The sequence below is a fragment of the Chrysochloris asiatica genome, unplaced genomic scaffold (assembly GCF_000296735.1).
Source record: "Chrysochloris asiatica unplaced genomic scaffold, ChrAsi1.0 scaffold00370, whole genome shotgun sequence".
Lineage (NCBI taxonomy): Eukaryota > Metazoa > Chordata > Mammalia > Afrosoricida > Chrysochloridae > Chrysochloris > Chrysochloris asiatica.
The window spans coordinates 960,461-980,126 of NW_006408888.1; the positions used below are offsets into that span (position 1 = coordinate 960,461).

General features: G+C 35.5%; 1 pseudogene; it reads left to right on the forward strand.

Moving 5' to 3' along the window:
- Positions 1-17,706, forward strand: part of LOC102815550 — a 107,012-nt pseudogene extending 89,306 nt beyond the window's left edge.
- Positions 17,707-19,666: the final 1,960 nt, after the last annotated feature.

A 19,666-nucleotide genomic window follows, 5' to 3' on the forward strand; every position in this document is an offset into this window, starting at 1 on the left:
TTCTCTTTACTTTCCGCAAGCAAGGTTGTATCATCTGCATATCGCAGGTTGTTAATGAGTCTTCCTCCAATCCTGATGCCATGTTTTTCTTCATAGAATCCAGCTTCTCGGATTATTTGCTCAGCATACAGGATGAATAGTATGGTGAAAGAATACAACCCTGTTGCACAACGTTCTTAACTTTAAACCATTCAGTGTTCTCATGCTTTGTTCAAACAACTACCTCTTGGTCCAAATACAGATTCCTCATGAGTACAATTAAAAGTTCTGGAATACTCATACTTCACTATGTTGTCCATAGCTTATCATGATCCACACAATCAAAAACCTTTGCATGGTCAATAAAACATAGATAAACATCTTTCTGATTGATATTCTCTGCTTTCTGCCAAGATCTATCAGACATCAGCAATGATATCTCTGGTTCCACTGCCTCTTCTGAATCTGGCTTGAACGTCTGGAAGTTCTCTGCCAATGTATGCTTTCAGCCGTTTCTGTATTACTTTAGTAAAACTTTATTCACATGGACTATCAAAGAGATTGTCCAATAATGTCCACATTCCATTGCATCACCTTTCTTTTGAATGGGCACAAATACGGATCTCTTCCAATGAATCGGCCAGATAGTCTTCTTCCAAATTTCTTGGCATAGATGAGTGAGTGCCTCCTCTGCCACCTCACTTTCTTGTAAGATTTCAATTTTAATTCCATCAATTACTGGTGCCTTGTTATTTGCCAATTCCTTCAATGCACCTTGGACTTCCTCCTTAAGTATCATTAGCTCTTGATCATATGCTGCCTTTTGAAACGGTTGAACATTAAGCAATTCCTTTTGGTACATTGCCTCTGTGTATTCCTTCCATCTTCTCTTGATGCATCATTCAATGGTTTGCTCAGAGAATCCATCAATAATGAAAGTTGAGGCTTGAATTTTTTCTTCAGTTACCCCAGCTTGAGAAATGCTGAGTGTGTTCTTCCTTTTTGGTATTCTGACTCCAGATATTTGCTCATTTTATTCTAATATTTGGCTTTATATTCTTGAGTTGATCTTTGAAATTTTCTGTTCAGCTCTTGGACCTCCTCTATTTTTCCATTTGCTTTAGCATCTGTACGCTGGAGAGCAAGTTTCAGTGTCTCTTCTGACATCCATTTTGACCTTTTCCTTCTTTGTTGTCTTCTCAATGACTTTTTGCTTTCTTCCTGTGTGTTGTTCTTGATGTCATCCCACAACTCTTCTGGTCTTTGGCCTTTAGTGTTTAATGTATCAAATCTGTTCTTCAGATGATCTCTAAGTTCAGGTGTGATATATTCAAGGTCATATTTTGGCTCTTGTGGACTTATTTCCATTTCTTAAGTTTCTGTTTGAATTTGCATATGAGTAACTGATGATCCGTTCCATAATCTGCCCCTGGCCTTGCTTTCACTGATGATATGGCGCTTTTCCATCTTCTCTTTCCACAATGTAGTCAATTTGATTTCTGTGTATTTCATGTGTTGAAGTCTATGTGTATAGTTGTCTCTTATGCTGTCTAAGAAGTTATTTGAAATGAACAAATCATTGGTTTTCAGAATTCTATCACGCAGTCTCCAGCATCATTTCTATCACCAAGGCCATATCTCCCAACTACTGATCCTTCCTCTTTGCTCCCAACCTTTGCATTCCAATCACCAGTAATGATCAACACATCTTGATTTCATGTTTGATCAATTTCAGATTGAAGAAGTTGCTAAGTACTAGACTGCTAACCACAATTGCCTTTTGCTTGATGCTTCAAACCCACCAGATTCTCCTTAGAAACCTTATACAGGGCTACTTTGTGATGGAACCAACTTGATAGCACCTAGCAACAATCACAAAGTGGCACTGATCATTTGAAAATTTATATCTCTAGAATCAATTTAGGTTCTTAGTCGGGAGGATGGAGGGAAAGGTGTGTCAAGGTTGTAGTCTTTCACAACATTTGTTCAATCAGTATGTTGAGTAAATAATACAAGAAGCTGTATTAAATGAAGAAGAGTCTACTATCAGGATTGGAGAAAAACAAATTAACATGTGGTAAACCAATGATGCAACCTTATTTGCTGAAAAGTACTTAAAATATTTACTGATAAAAGTAATGAACTAATAGTCTTCAGTATGAGTTGCACCTTGCTGTAAAGAAAACAAATATCCTCATAACCCATTCAATAAATAACATAATAAATGGGGAAACGATAGAAATTTTCAAAGACTTCATTTTTGCCTTGATTCATATTTAATCCTTATTCAAGTAACAGTCAAGAAATCAAAGGGCATCTTGAATTAAGTAAATATGATGCACAAGACCTCTTTAAAGTGATAAAGAGCAAAGATGTCATTTTGAGAACTAAGGTATGCTTGACCCAAGCCATGGTATTTTCAATGGTCTCATATGCATGTGAATCCTGGTGTGGAGCTGTTTTATAAGCACTGGACTGCTAACTAACCACAAAGTCCGTGGTTCAAACTTACCAACTGTTCCTCTGAAACCCTATACAGGGTCACTATGAGTCAGAAATGACTTGAGGGCACTTAATAATAACAACAGAACACATGTGAAACTTTGAGTATGACTAAGGAAGACTACAAGAATGGGTGCATTTGAGTTTTAGTGTTGGAGAAGAACATTGAATGTATCTTGGAGTGCCAGAAGAACAAACAAGTCTATGTTGGATGAAGTTCAGCAAGAATGCTCCTTAGAAACCATTATTGTGAGACTTTGTTTCTCATACTTCCGGCATGTTACCAGTAGCGACTAGTCCCTGAAGAAGGACATCATGCTTAGTATAGTAGAGGGCAGCAAAATAGAGGAAGACTTCTATTGAGAGGGATTGGCACAGTGGCAAAAGCAATGGGCTCAAGCATAACAACAATTATGAGGATTACACTAGACCAGGCAGTGTTTCATTCTGTTGTACATAAGATCACTCTGAGTTGGAACCAACTGATGACACCTAACAACAACAACAAAACTTTGGACCTGTTATCTAGAGGGACTGGTCCCTGGACAAGAATATCATACTTGATAAAATAGAAGGTTAGTATAAAAAGAGGAAGACTGTTAACCAGATGGAATGATGTAGTGGCTACAAGAAAGTGTTCAAATATAACGCTGACTTTGAGGGTAGCACAGGACTATGTAGTGTTTTGTCCTGTTGTTCATATGATTCCTGCATTATTGTGAGTTGTAACTACTTGACAATCCTACAAACAAGCCTCATAATCTTTCCTGAAAATCAATTTCATTGTTAAAAATGCTTTATCTTTTACTAGTTGAATGTCATATAGTCTGTAAAACCAAAATGTTTAAAATTGAACTTCTAGTCTTACCCCATTAAACTAGGGTTCCCCTCAGTTTGATCCCTCAGAATAAATGGCAACTCCATCATTTCAATTACTTAGGCTATTTTCTGGACTCATATTTGACTCTTCATTGTCTCTCATACAGCCTATCTTAATCCTGTTATTTTATCTTCACACTATATTCAGAATTTGACTGTTAAACTGCTATTAAGACCAAGATTCAAGATATCATTCTCTACCTTTTGAATTAGTTTAGTAGAGTCTTAATTGTTGTCTTACTTTAAACTCTTGGCTAGTCCAAAATATCAGATATATAATTAATGCTTTTTCAAAAATATATTTTAATGGCTTTCTATTATCCTTAATAAGTATGACTTGTCTTTGCCTTGCAAAGGCCTTTATGGTCCTCCATTATCTGGCCAGCCCTAATTGTTTACTCCAATTTCCAAAGTGCTCTCACTGTCACTCACTCTGTTTCACCCTGATGAACATATTTACTGATCTTTAAACATACCAGAAAACATTCTTTTTAGGAATCTTGTCCCTGCTACTTAATATTTATGAATATTTTATTCTTCAAATATCTAATCCCCTCCCTATGTTCCTCTGAATAATGCTTTTTCTGAATAGTCTATTGAAGCTACAATATTCCTTCTCAACCCTATTATCACTGTGTTGCACAACTGTATTTTATTTATTTATTTTAACAAAAATGATTTATTGTATATGTTGTATATTTATTATACTTGTTACATCCCCACCGTAGCTCCTCCAAGTCTCTGAGTAGAAACAAAAGTACGTATATACTTTTTTCTGTTTTGTTATATCTTTTCTGTATCTGTAAGGATTTACCTAACATATATTATGTGCTCTTTAAATATACGCTGAATGGATTGGCAAAAAAAAAATGAATTTAGAAAGAATAATCAAAATTCTAAATAGATCTCAGTTTGGCAATCAAAACCCACTATTAAAGTAGTATAAACTGCTAGGATATAAAGCCTGAATTATCAGAAGCTTCAGTTTGCCTATGTAAGCAGTTCTCTCAACAATAATTCAAGGTTTCTGTCTCTTTTCAAAATAGTTTTAAACTGCTTTCATATATACCTTTCAAAATTACCCTAGGAGTCATACTCATTATAAGCACTCTCTGGAAAAAAATTTTAAAGGGTCAAGCCTTCCTTGAATTATTTTAAAATAATTTCTTGCATTTTTTGTATCCCTCCATCATATGACCACTTTCATTGGTTATGTACCCACTGAGAAGAGGAAATGAGTTTGATAAAGGAGTAACATTCTTTATTAAACTAATAATGTAAAGAACAAAATGAGAATAGGATGTCTGTTTCAATTTTAATATCTGGTGACATACATCATTATTTAATGCATTATAAAGACATGATTATAAGATTGTCCTAGGGAATTAAGATTTCTTTAACCTTTGATGTTTTAAAGCTATATTTGTGGCTACTATATTGTTCCAAAATACTTTATCTATTCCATGCAGAATCAAAGGAGCAGCACAGCATGAATTTTTCTCTCAAACATTTGAATTGTTATATTCAGTGTTGTTTTATGTTTACCTGGCAGGTGGATTCTTGAAACTAATGCAGTATTATGTTCTTACAGATGTTCTTGCCAATCTGAGCATCTGGTTTTGTGAACTCTGGTTGCGACAAAAATCCACTCTCAAGAGTGCAGTTGGCACTTGAAAAACTTTTAGTGCAAACTTGTAATAAGCCAAGAAACAGAATAATCATTTTTTTTTTTAAAAAAAACACTGTATCTTAACACAAATAAAAATAATTTAGTTTGAGTTTTCTATTTGGCATTGTGCTCTTCCTTATTTTTTTTCAGCATAACTCCAGTCTCTGCCTCTTTCTTCCCACAACTGCTTTTCTTCTGTGTTTCTTCTCTTTTTATAAGGACAACATTCACATTGGACATGGGATCACCCTATTTAAATAAGACAACATGTTAAGTAGTTACATTTCCTAAAACCCTCTTTCCAAATAAGGTCATGTTCACAGGAACTAGGGATTAAGACTTAAGCATATCTTTTTAAATTGACAGTATCCATTCCATTGTACATAGTGAAGAATGTGAACCCAAGTGAGTACAGATAAACTTGAAGAAAATAGGAGCATCTTGAGAATGGTTGAATTTGGAGCAAGGACAGCAGGCAGAGCAGGCAGAAAATGTGTCTTGGAGGAGAAATTAGAGTTGTGACAACAAACAATGCTTTGGTAAGGCATCAAAGTGTGTTCTAATTATTGAGGGTTGAATAAACAGTTTATAAAAATCCTTGCAATTCTGGGATAATTTTAGAATTGTATCCTCTACAGTTTATGGAGAAAGCAGTGTTTGAACTAAGTGGTTATGTAGGAAACAGTTTGTAGTCCTGGGACAACTTTTACTGTTTCCAGATTGATGTTGATGTTGTTGTTTAAATGATTCCAACTCATAGCGACTTTATGCATAATTGAACGAAACATTGCCTGATCCTGCACCATCCTCACAGTTGTTAAGCTTTAGCCCATTGCTGCTGCCACTGTGCCAATCCAATTTGTGGGGAATTTTCTACTTCTTTATTGACCCTCCACTTTACCAAGCGTGATGTCCTACTCCAGGGACAGGTTCCTCCTGATAATATGTCCAAAGTATGATAGATGAAGTCTCACTATCCTGGTCTCTAAGGAACATTCTGACTGCAGTTCCTCCACACAAGATTTGTTTGTTCTTGCAGTCCATGGCACTTTTAATATTCTTCACCAACACTATAATACAAATGCATCAATTCTCCCATGGTCTTTCTGATTCACTGTCCAACTTTCACATGCATATGAAGCTATTGAATAATACCATGGCTTAGTTCAGTCACACGTGAGTCCTCAAACAGACATTTGTGCTCTTGAACACTTTAAAGAGGTCGTGTGCAACAGCTTTGCCTAATGCAATATGATGTTTGATACCTTTACTGCTTCTAACCGTGGATCCACTATTAACATTTTTATGAGTGTTAAACTCCTGCTAATAGTGGATCCACTATTAACATTTCTATGAGTGTTAATAGTGGAGCCAAGCAAAATGAAGTCTTTGTCAACTTCCATCTATACTCCATTTATCATGATGTTATTTGTCGATTGTTGTCGTTGTTGTTAAGTTCCGTTGAGTCAGTTCTGACCTATAGCGACCCTGTACAGGGTTTCCAGGAAATTCTTTACCTTAAACTGAAAGAGGACATCTATATTTGCATGGTTCCATTAGACATGAAGGTTGTCTTAGGTGTCATTTTAACTCAGGATTACAAACTCTGTTTTGTCCTTCCTTGTTTCCTGTAATGCACCATTTTCCCCCAATAAAGCTCACATTTGCAAACTTATATCCTAGAACAGTTTTAGGGTAAGGCCAGGACAACCTGACCTTTGTTGCATTTAGTAATTTCCTGTGTCTTTTACACTGTCTTCCTCATTCACATTCACTTAAGTTTTTACCCATATATTAAAACTTATGCAAATATCTATTTCATTCTTCTTGTTATTTTTAAGTGCCATGGAGTTGGTTCCAATTCATCGCGACCCTGTATAGGGTTTTCAGCAAGCAGCTGGTACGTTTGACCCTTTGACCTTGAAGTTCAAACTGATTTTGAAGTCTAGTACTTTATAACACAACACCACACCAAGATCCTTAAGATCCCTAATTTCTCAATCTCCTTCTGATTGCATCTTTCTTTGAATTTTTGAAGTGTTATTTCTGCCAGTCATTTTACTCTTTAGTCTATACTTCCCTATATAGTAATTGAACTTCCTTATTTTATATGCCCCTTCTCCTCAATATGCTTGATTATTCCTGGAGACAAAGGACTCCTACTTATTTATGTAGCACCTTTCAGAGAAGGAGATTATTACTAAATGCTTTTAGAATTGAATTGATTTATCATATGGAGTCAGAAGATTGGCAGTCAGGAGATATAAAGGGAAGTTTCTTTAACGGCTACTTTGGTCCCCATCCTTTCCTCATCCCCTGGGTTATCCTATCAGAATCATAGATTATTTATCTGCATTGATGTTTTACAAAAACAAAAAAGCAACAACAACAAAAAAAAACCTTAAAGAGGAATTCATTATGCTTTCAAAGCAGCACATAGTACTAAAAGTGGTTACAGGTCACCAATTTTTCCATTATTCTTGGGAGCTCTTAATTGCACACACTATTAGTATTGTTTCTTTTCAGGCAATAGAAAAATGAGTCTTCATAAATGCTAAGTATATCAGTCCATAAATGTGCAAATTGTGTATGCTGCTTAATGTAGTGTTGCTGATGTAGCCCAACTGAATTTGTGACATACATATTCCTTACTCACTAATGAGGCCAGGAGGAATCAGTGAGTATGTGTTTCTAAGTCCTGCTGCTGCCACCTTACTGCATGAGTAGGGTCACAGCCTGAGATAAAGCTTTCTTACTAAAAATCAAAACACAATTTTCCAACATACAAAGGTTTCCTATTCAAAATCAAAATGTGATTTTTCTAACATATAAAATGGAAAAAAAAAGTATTTTTGCAAAATATTTTATCAAATTAAAAATTGCTGTCATTTTTTATTTGAAAAGTAAAAGTCATTTGAAAGAAGAATTTTAAAAAGGCTAATGTGCATTCGTGAGCAGTCATTTTATAACTAATGATATTTGTATTCAACTCAATCTGTTATAGATGTTAAATAAACAATGACTTAATTATGAAATCTACCAGGAATGTTTTTAACACTGAACAGCCAAGATAACACTTTTTCAAGAAATATATTTTTACTTACTTCATAATTATCATCAATTTTACTACACATATAGCACACAAATTCTAATAACATAATTTCTAATACCATTACAATGCTAAGAAATTAAAGGGATGGAAATATAATATCATGGTAAATGTTTTTAAACATAACTCCTAAAATTTAAGTTCTCTGCTGTGACGTTTATGCCTGAAATAGCTTTGTCTGTGCTCTTGAGACTCAATAAATATGGGCCGTCTTGGTGACTGACCACAGGCACTTGGGATAAATCTTAAACATTTCTTGAAGTAGTTGGTCATAAACTATAAATAAACTATTACAATGTCTGAAGGTTAAACCCATTTTCCAATATAAAGAGTTCATAAGAAAACTCAGGTAAGTGATAATTTAAAGGTATTTTCCTGCTTTCCAAGAACATGTGGAATTTCAATGAATTAAATAGGAGAAACATTTCAGGTGGAAAAGGAAAATGCTCTGAGACTTTAAAAAGAAGAGAGAGAGAAAATTTCTTATGTAGAAAGCATATCCCTACATTTGAAAGAAAAAGGGATTTGACAGTTTTCAGTTATAAAATTACCCTTTGCTATTTATTTTAAGGAGTCCTGGTGTAGCACTGTAGGTAAGCACTGGACTACAAGGTCATTTGAATTGCAAGGACAATCCTCAGAAACTCTATACAGGGACTCTGTGAGTCGGAAATGTTTTGATGGCACTTAACAATATCAACATTCTTTTTGAAGGGCACTGAGCATATCAGTTTTCAACCTGAACTACATTAACTGTTAGAAGTGTTACCCTGATGGTGGTAATTGTTGTTTTTTCAGAAATATATTCACTGAACATATGCCTTGTTTGTTGATGAGAGTCACAGATTCTTTATGGATAGAAATTTACTTCATGAGTAGAGAAAGTAGATGTTTTTAATTTCAATTAATATTATAGTACAAAAGTCACAATACCTAGTAAAATGATTGTATGATGTGAGTGTTACAGCTACATGCAATTTCACTGAAAGGATTTTAATTTTAAGAAAACATAGGCCTAAAACATAATTTGATAATAAAGATGATGCTGTATTGTGAACCTTTATGGATGTTTCAACATTTTTGTCTATTGTACAATATTTTGAGTATCCAATTTCTTATTTTTACTTGGCAGTGATTACAATGGGAAGAAGTTAGATAAACATTAAAGGTTTTTGCTTTTTTTGTTTTTAATGAACCCAAATATCTAAATATAATCTATTTCATGGAATGACTCTATTGTCAATATAGGAAAATTGTTAGTTACTGAACTTGTTTTCAACGAAATTTCCAGAACACAAATATGTCCATAGCACTATCAATAAAGTCCCATAAACATTAAAATTGCTACAATATCTACCTATGCCACATTAGATACTAAAAACAATATATTTAGTATCCAGATCCAATCTATCAGTTTATCATCTGTGGTGGCTTGTGTGTTGCTGTGATTCTGGAAGCTGTGACATCTGTATTTTAAATATAAGTTTCAGTTGAGCTTCCAGATGAAGACAGACTAGGAAGAAGGAGAGACAGACTATTTAGTCAGTGAAAACATTATGAATAATAGTGGAACATTGTTAGAATCAGAATATTGAATATTGAAGCATGATGAAGAGTACCAGAATATGGTCAGATACAGTGCCAGAGGTAAGTATCTCAGGTTGGAAGGTACTCAAAATATGACTGGGGAACACCTGCCTCCTCAGAGTAGAATTGACAATGATGGCGTGAATGGAGTAAAGCCTTCAGGACCTTCATTTACTGATGGGGCAAACTCAACATGAAAAGAAAATCCTTTAAGCATCTATTAATAATTGAAACATGGAATGCATGAGGTATGAATCTAGGAAAATTGGAAATTTTAAAAAATGAAATGGAATGTATAATACTGACGTCCTAGGCATAAGAAAGCTGAAATGCACTGATATAGACCATTTTGAATGTGATAATCACACGATTTACTATGCCAGGAATGACTTATTTAAGATGAATGGCATCATTTTCATCATCAAAGATAAGATATTAACATCTGTCTTGAAGTACAACACTGTATGTGATAGCATAATATCCATACAAGGAATACAAGTCAATGCCACTATTATTCAAAGTTGTGTATTTATGTAACAATCACTAATGGCAGTGATGATGACATTGAAAAACTCTACAGACTTCTTCAGTCTGAATTTAGACAAACATGAAATCCAGATGTATTGACAATTATTGATGATTAGAATGAAAAGATTGGAAACAAAGAGGAAAGATCAGTGATTGGAAAACATGGCCTTGGTGATAGAAACAATGATGTAGATTGCATGATAGAACTTTAAAATGACATCTTCATGGTAAATACCTTTGTTAAACATGAAGGATGATGACTCTATACTTAGACCTCACCAGAAGGAATAGAAAAAAAAAAAAAAAAAATCAAATTGACTACATCTGTGGAAAAAAATGATAGAAAAATCTCCATATTATCAGCCAAAACAAGGCCAGAGGTAGACTGTGGAATAGACCATCAATTGCTCATATGCAAATTCAGGCTGAAGCTGAATAAAATTAAAACAAGTCTACAAGAGTCAAAATGTGAGATTGCACATATCCCACCTGAATTTAGAGATCATCTGAAGAATAGATTTGATGCATTAGATATTAAAATGGAGGACCAGAAGAATTGTGAGATGACATCAAGAAGATCATATAGTAGGAAAGCATAAGTTCATTAAGAAGACAACAAAGAAGAAGACCAAAATGAATGCCATAAAAGACTTTGAAAGTTGCTCTTCAGAATTGAGATGTTAACACAGATGGAAGAAAAAAGGAGCTAAATGAGCTAAACAGAAAATTTCAAAGGTCAGTTGGAGAAGACAAAGTGAAATATTGTAATGAAGTGTGTAAAGACTGGAGGTAGAACATGTTCATCATATCTCAAGCTGAGGGAACTGAAGAAAAAAATTAAGTCCTGACTTGTAATATTATTCTATGGACAAAATATTGACTGATGAAGAATGCATCAAAAGAAGTTGGTGGGAATACACCATTACTATATCAAAAAAGTTCCGGTGTAGTGCTGTGGGTTAATGTGCCAGATTGCAAAACTACTGCAAAGGTCAGTGGTTCAAGCTCACCAGCTGCTACTCAGAAACCCTATACAGGGTCTCTATGGGTCAGAATCGACTCGACAACACTTAACAACATACCAAAAGTAAATTGTTGATGTTCCACCATTTCAAGAGATAGCATATGATGAAGAACCAATGAAACTGAAGAAATTAAAGGTACATTAAAGGCACTGGCAAAGAACAAGTCACCAGGAATTGATGGAATAAAAACTGAAATATTTCAACAAACTGATGTGCCACTTAACTCACTCACTCATCTATTTCAAGAAATTTGGAAATAACTACCTGTCTTATTGACCAGAAGATAGACATATTTGTGCCCATTCCAAAGAGAGGTGGTGACCTAATGGAATGCAAATATCATTGGACAATATTAATATTGCATGCAAGGAAAATTTTGAAAAAGAGAATACAAAAATGGCTGTAACAAGACACTGACAGAGAATTTCCAGAAGTACAAGCCAGATTTATAGGAGGACGTGGAATGAGGGATATCACTGATGAAGTCAGTTTGATCTTGGCTGAAAGCAGAGAATACCAGAAAGATGTTTACCTCAGCTTTATTGAGTATGCAAAGGCTTTTGTTATGTAGTTCATGACAAGCTATGGACAACACTGCAGAGAACAAGTGTTCTGGAACTCTTAGTTGTAGTCATGCAAAATCTGTACATAGACCAAGAGACGATTTTTCCAATAGAATAAGAGAACACCTAATGGTTTAAAATTAGGAAAGGTATGCACCAGACTTGTATTCTTTCACCATGCTTATTCATTATGTATGTTGAACAAATAATTTGAGAAGCTGTATTGTATGAAGAAAATCATGGCATCAGGATTGGACTCATTAACAATCTGTAATATGCCGGTGATACAACCTTGCTTTCTGAAATCTAAGAGGACCTAATATAGTTACTAATTAAAATCAAAGACCACAGCCCTTGGTATAGGTTGCACCTCAATGTAAAGTAAACAAAAATCCTTATACACTGGACCAATAAACAATATTCGTATAAATGGAGAAAAGATTGAAATTGTCAAAGACTTCATTTTTCTTGGATCAATCAACAACACACATGGAAGCAACAGTCAAAAAAATCAAATTATGTATTGTTTTATGCAAATCTGCTTCACAAAATTTCTTTAAAACGTTCAAGAGTAAAAGTACAAGTTTAAGGAGTAAGGTACTCCTAATTCAAGCCATGGTATTTTCAATAACTTTATATGCTTGTAAAAGTTGAATTGTGACTAAGGAAGAAAGCAGAAGAATTGATGCATTTGAGTTATGGTATTTCAGGAGAATAGTAAATGTTGTAGACTGTCAAAAGAGCAAACAGATCTGTGTTGGAAAAAGTGCAGCCAGAAATGTTCAATGAAAGTCAGAATAGACAAATGGCATCGGCCAGACTTCATTTCTCATATTTTGGACACATTATCAGGAAGGATCAGTATCTGGAGAAGGATATAACGTTTGGTAGAGTGGAGGGTCTGAGAAAAAAAGGAAGTTCCCCAACGAGATGGACTGGTACAGTGGCAGCTGCAATGGGCTCAGGCATAGCAACAATTGTGAAACTGGCATGGGATTGGGCAGCATTCTGTTGTATTTAGGGTCACTATGAGTTTGTACTAACTCAATTTCACCTAATAACAACAGCAATCTTAAGGAGTCTTGGTGTGGCACTGTTGGATAAGCACTGGACTGCTAACCTCGAAGTTGTTGGTTCAAGCCCAGTAGCTGCTCCTTGGAAACCCTATACAGGGTCATTATGAATCAAAACCAATTTGATAGCACTTAACAACAGCGATTATTTTACGAGGGAGCACAGTGGCTCTGTATGAAAAGTTTCAGATGGTGAACTACAAGATTGGCAGTTCAAGTACTCCAGTCACTCTGTTGTAGTAAGATGAGATCTTCTGCTAGTAAGATAAACTCCCAATAAGTTTATAGCCAAGAAAACTCAATGCAGGGTCACTATGAGTCAGAACCTTCTCCATGGTATTTAATGAGTATCTTTCACATGAGTACTGGTTGTGAAAATAGTTAAGTGCTTGGCTACTAACTGAAAATTTGGTGGTTCACACTCACTCAGTGACTCAGTGGAAGAAAGACCTAGAGATACGGTCCTATAATGATGTTGCTCCTATTAAGTGACATCAAGTTAGTTGTGACTCATAGCCACCCTGTATAGGGTTTCCAAGGAGCATCTGGTGGGTTTGAACCACTTACCTTGCAGTTAGGAGTCCAGTGCTTACAAGCCATATGTTACTCTGCATATGTGTTTCCAGTGCATACTATATACATGTGCATATAAGGAGCTCTGGTAGCGTAGTGGTTATGAATCGGGCTGCGAACTGCAAGGTCAGCAGTTCGAAACTACCAGCTGTTCCGTGGGAGAAAGACGAGGCTTTCTGCTCCTGTAAAGATTTATAGCCTCGGAAACCCTGTACAGGGTCACTATGAGTCGGAACCGACTCCACGGCACATTTAACAACAACAACAACAATTTTATATAATAATATATTATTTTCAAGAAAATACAGTATACGCTGTTTGTGTATGGGAAATAGTAACATAGTATAACTAGAGAACATGATGCCTGGGTACTATATCAAATCTTTCCCGTATTACCAGAAAGGCCTAGGAAAAATCATATACATGAGCTAATAACTAATCTCTGATGTTTCTTTTAACTCTTATACTGTGTAATTTAAAAGATCAAGAATGGAGAAAACGAGCATAATAATTTTAAATATTTTATTGCTGTTGTTGCCATAAAACTGATTCTGACTCATGGCAATCCCATCTCTGGTAGCATAGTGGTTACAAATCAGGCTGTGAACCTCAGGGACAGCAGTTCGAAACTACCAGCTGTTCCGCAGAAGAAAGATGAGGCTTTCAGCTCCCGTAAAGATTTACAGCCTCAGAAACCCTATACAGAGTAGCCATGAGTCAGAACCAACACCATGGCACATAACAACAACAACAACAACATACTGTAGATCTGTTCCATAGGATTTTCTTGACTGTCAACAGGAATAGGCCACTGACCCCACCTACCATGCTACTTCAAGGGGTTCAAACTACTAATATTTAGGTTAGTAGTCAAGCGCAAACCTTTGCACTACCAAGACTCCTTTTATATTATATGCCAAAATACAAATTTCTAGCAATAGAATACTCAATAATAAGCAATATAAATTGCATGATCTTAATGAAAGATATTGAGCAAAGGAAAGGATACAGAAATTATGCTTCCTTGATTTCATCTTTAACTGCATTAAACAGCATATGCCAGTTTGTAGCTTCTTGAGTAGATTTTATTTTAACCTCCTAAACTTCCAGTTGCACACTTCATTAATGTTAAAAATGTTGAATCCATTTTCTCTTGAAGTTTTTTCAAATGTATTTTACTGGAAAAATGTAAAGTTAAATAATTTGCCTCTCATTTATAGTCTACATCGAATTCAATTTTCAGAAACCATAAAGCAGTTCAGCTAATGAGTTGGAGAAAATTGGTATTTCAATAAGGTAGGTGAATATTTCAATAAGTTGCAAGCAAGGACAACTTAGATATTTTAATTTGAAGAACATGAAAGAACAAATGGACAAAGAAATCAAAGATTTATTTTCCTAGTATCATTATAAATTTATTTTTGAGTCTCATTATAGTTAACAGTAGGGTCATGATCTGGTAATTTTGATTTATTCTCATAAACTCTCTAGCTGTTTTGAGTGAAAAATCATTTACATGACCTAAAGATCTACAATTTAATAAAGAATCAACCAAATTGTTCAAGAATGGTGTTCCATTCATCATCAAAAAGAACATTTCAAATCCCTGCTGTAAGAACTATTCCCATCTCCTCCACACAAAGGGTAGACAGGGATGGGCAATTTGAACTTTGGCTACCTAAAATGGCGGGAGGGATACAAAGGCAAGAAGTGACTGGCTTACAAGTTTTCAAGAGGGAACCTAGATCCAAAGGGTGTGGAGGAAGGTAGAGTCTCCAGTGAATAGTGTCCAGCCTGTCCAGGAAGGGCTGATGAAACGAAATACAGATGGGTCTCTTGTGATGCAATGGTGAATAATTGTTATCAGGACTTATTGTGAGGGTTGGAAATCTAAAGATGGACACTTTGTAGCAAAGTGGGGAGTGATTAACTTATCAGTCTAGGAGCAGAGGACCCTGGGACCACCGATGGAGAAGAGCGAAGAGCGGAATCCTACCCAGAGAGTCAGTGAGGCCTGAGATGGAGGCAGAGAAGATGACTTCAACAGATGGTGTGGCTAGGGACTCAGGATCAGGAGACGGAAAGGGGCTGAGAACTGTGGTGGGGTGTGTGCAGGCTTACAGGGTACACCCCTTGGTTGGGTGAGGATGCATGGATGGGTTGGTAACTATGCCAATGAAATGATGGATGATGGAATGAATGTAAAGCTGATGTTCTCCCATGTAGACTATCTCAAAATTCACAATAAAACATAAAAAAAGAACATTTCAATATTTGTATTAATGTAAAATGTTATTTTTGATAGGATGATATCCATATGCTTATAGGAAAAACCAGTTAATACTACTATTATTGAAATTAAAACTTCAATCACAAAAGTGAAGATCTTTAGTGTGAAATTGATCAAACATGAAATCAAGATGTATATGTAATCACTGGTTATCAGAATAAGAAGGCTGGAAACAAAGAGGAAGTGTCAGTAGTTGGAAAACATGGCCTTGGTGAAGGAAATGATGCTAGAGATCAAATTATAGAATTTTAAAAGACTAGTACAATGCAAATACCTTTTTGAAACAACATAAAAGAGCACTATACATATGGACTTCACCAGATGGCATACACAGAAATCAAATTGACAACATCTGTGTTAAGACTCGATGTCATCAGCCAAACAAGGAAAGAGGCAGACTGTAGAACAGATCATTAATTGTCCCTATGAAAATTCAAGTTGAAGCAGAAGAAAATTAAAATAACTCTATGAAAAGTGAGATATGACCTTGAACATATTCCATCCGAATTTAGAGTCTATCTCAAGAAGTGATCTAATGCATTAGACACTAATGGTAGAAGACCAAAATAGCTGTGAAATGACATCAAGAACATCATCAATACCAAAGCAAAAGGTCATTTAGAAGACAAGAAAGAAAAGGCAAAATGTATATCAGAAAAAACTCTGAAATTTTGCTTTCTAGTGTAGCGATGCTAAAATGAATAGGAAAAAGTCCAAGATGCACTTACAACAATGGCAAAGAACAAGACTCTGGGAATTTGTTGAATACAAATTGAAACATTTCAACAAAGTGATGTAGCAGTGAAGGTACTCATTCATCTATATCAAGAAATTTGGAAGTCAGTTACCTAGTCAAGTGATTGGAAGAGCATAATTGTGGTCATTCTAAAGAGAGGTGGCCCAATGGAATGTGGAAATCTTTGGATAATATCATTAATATCATATGCTAGTAAAATTTTGCTAAAGATAACTCAAAAACACCTGCAACAGTATGTTGATAGGGAACTACCAGAAACTCAAATTGGGTTCAGAAAAGGACATGGAATGAGGGATATCATTTCTGCTATCAGAAGGATACTGGTTGAGTTCCTGTCTGTGAGCTGAGTACCTTCAGCTTCTGGGTCTCAGGGACCTGAAAATGAGTGGTTCTTCATGTCCCTTAGTCTGCACACAGTGACTTTGCTGCTATCACCATTCCACAAAACAAATATATTGATTACACTGTAAGCACTATGGATATCGTTTGGATTATCAATAGAAAAAGGGAAAGAAGGCTCATGAATGTTCAGAGAAGGCTAAACTCTATCATAAACAGCACCATGCTGAGAAAATACAAATGAAAAAAACTATCAAGATTCAGGAAAAGAGAAACAACAAGCAAAAGAATGATGAGAAGACTCCACAAGGTGCAGTGCCTGCCTATCTGCTGGACAGAGAGAGCAGTACTGAGCTAAAGTATTTTCCAATACGATTAAACAAAAAAGAAAAGAGAAAGAGGCAAAATTGGAAGTCCCTCTGCCCTGGGAGAAACAGAAATATTAAAAGTTAGTCAGACAGAAAAGGGGAAAAAAAAAAAAAAAGCATGGAAAAGGATGGTTAATAACTTCTCATTTGTTGGGCATGGCTTTACATGAAAACCACCTAAATATGAAAGATTAATCAGATCAATGGGCTTATATTTCAAGAAGGCTCATGTAACACATCCTAAACTTAAAGTCACCTTTGTTTATCAATAATTGGTATGAAGAAGAATCCCTTATCCCCCCTCTATACAACTCTGGGTATGATCACCAAAGGGACTGTCAATAAAGTGAATGTAAGCGAGTTGGTCCTGGTTACACAAGGAGGCAAGGTTATATGGGGAAATATGCTCAGATTACCAATAATCCTGAAAATGGTGTATGCATAAATGCAGTCTTACTGGTTTGATAGCAGTTTCCTATAAGTAATTCATTATTGGTAAAGACTACAAACCAACCAGGAAAATCACCATCACTATGTGTTTCTGAATACTACCAAATCATAAAGAACTATTGATGATGTTATTTTAGAGAAAAGCATTAAAACTGTCCAGTTTTAAGAACAAATAAATAAACAAAAAGAAGGATATTAGTTGAAAGCAAAGAATAACAGAAAGATGCTTTTCTGTGCTTTATTGACTGTGCTGTCTTTTGCATAAAATGGATAACATTGCGAAGAATGGATATTCCATTGTGCTTTAGAGAAACCTGTGCATAGACCAAGAAGTAGTAATTCAAACATAACAAGTGAATACTGAATGGTATGCAATCAGCAAAGGTGCATCAGGTTGTACTTTTTCACTATATTTACTCAATCTATAATCTGAGAAAATAACTTGAGAAGCTGGATTATCTGAAGAAGAATGTGGCATCAGGATTGGAGGAAAAGTCAATAACCTCTAATATGCAGATGCAGCAACCTTGCTTGCTGAAAATGAAGAGTACTTAAAACATTTATGAAGATCAAATAGTGTGGGTTGCACCTTCAGTTTGGGTTGTACTTTAATCTAAAGAAAACAAACTTACAACTGGACTTGTGAGTAATGCCATATTTATCAATGGATAAAAAATTGAAGTTGTCTACTTCATTTTGCTTGGCTCCACTACAAACACTCAAAACAGCAGAAGTCAAGAATTCAGACGACGTATTGCATTACATAAATCTGTTGCATGATACGTCTGTAATGTGTTCAAGAGCAAAGATGTCTGCAAGAGGACTAAGGTGTGTCTGATCCAAGCCATCATATTTTAGTAGCCTCACATGCATGTGAAAGTGGGACAATGAATAAGAAAGACAATAGAAAACCTCATACATTTGAGTTGTGGTGTTTGAGAGGAATATTAAACTTACCCTGGATAGCCAGAAGAACCATACTAGGACTTCAAGTGTACCTAGGGTCCCATATTTAATTATGGTATTTCTATTCTAAACTCACTTATCTTCCCAAAGTCAGTTATAGGAATGTGGCTAAACTGTATATCTTAAATGACAAAATAAGGACAGAAACCATATAAAAATTAATATTTTAAAGCTTAATAAGTATAAGATTCTGAGTTAAGCCTATACCTAGTATGGTCAGAATCACATGCACATGTAGAACAGAAAGTTATTCTTTTCCAGCTATGAGTTAGTCTACATAATTTTGATATTAAAAATAAGCATTTATTTATTTTCCAAGAGCCTTCTTCACCAAAACATTCCATCAAGAATTTATTTTTAATACACAAAAAATAATAGAGTTTTGCTTCCAGAAAAAGATGGCGAATCGGGTGGAAGTGTAGTGACTAACTTTGCCGAGAATAATACAGACTACAGGACCAAGAAGTTTCAGGGCATGGTCCCAGTACTCTGAACCACATATAAAGGAATATTTAGAAGGTTGGAAGACTTACAGCTGGGGAGTTTGTGGCAGAAGCAAGAAATCCATTGTTTCCTGGTTCAGGATGCTCAGGTGCTCCAGGAGCTGCCATTTTGTATGGGGCCAAGCGGGGAAAGGATCAGAGCAGCCACGAACGCCTGACAGAGCAGCAGAGATAGAGGTGTGGACATTCTTTTTATATATATATTTTTGTTGGTCCCTTGCTGTCTGCATACCTCCATTCTAGTAACTATAGTGGTGCCTGAGCTAGTGGATACTCCAGCCCCACCCTCCCCTCGGAGGGTTCTACAACGCATGTGCATAGATCTCCTCGAAATTTAAAGAGATAGTATCCACTTAAAACCAAACGGCCAACAGATACTCAGCCCAAGAGCAGGCCTTGAACTTTTCTTGTTTGCTTTTTGTTCTGTTTTTTAACACAGAGAAGAGAAGGAAAGGGCTGTAGGGAGGGAAAGATACCTCATATTAGGCTACAGATTTTTTTTTTTA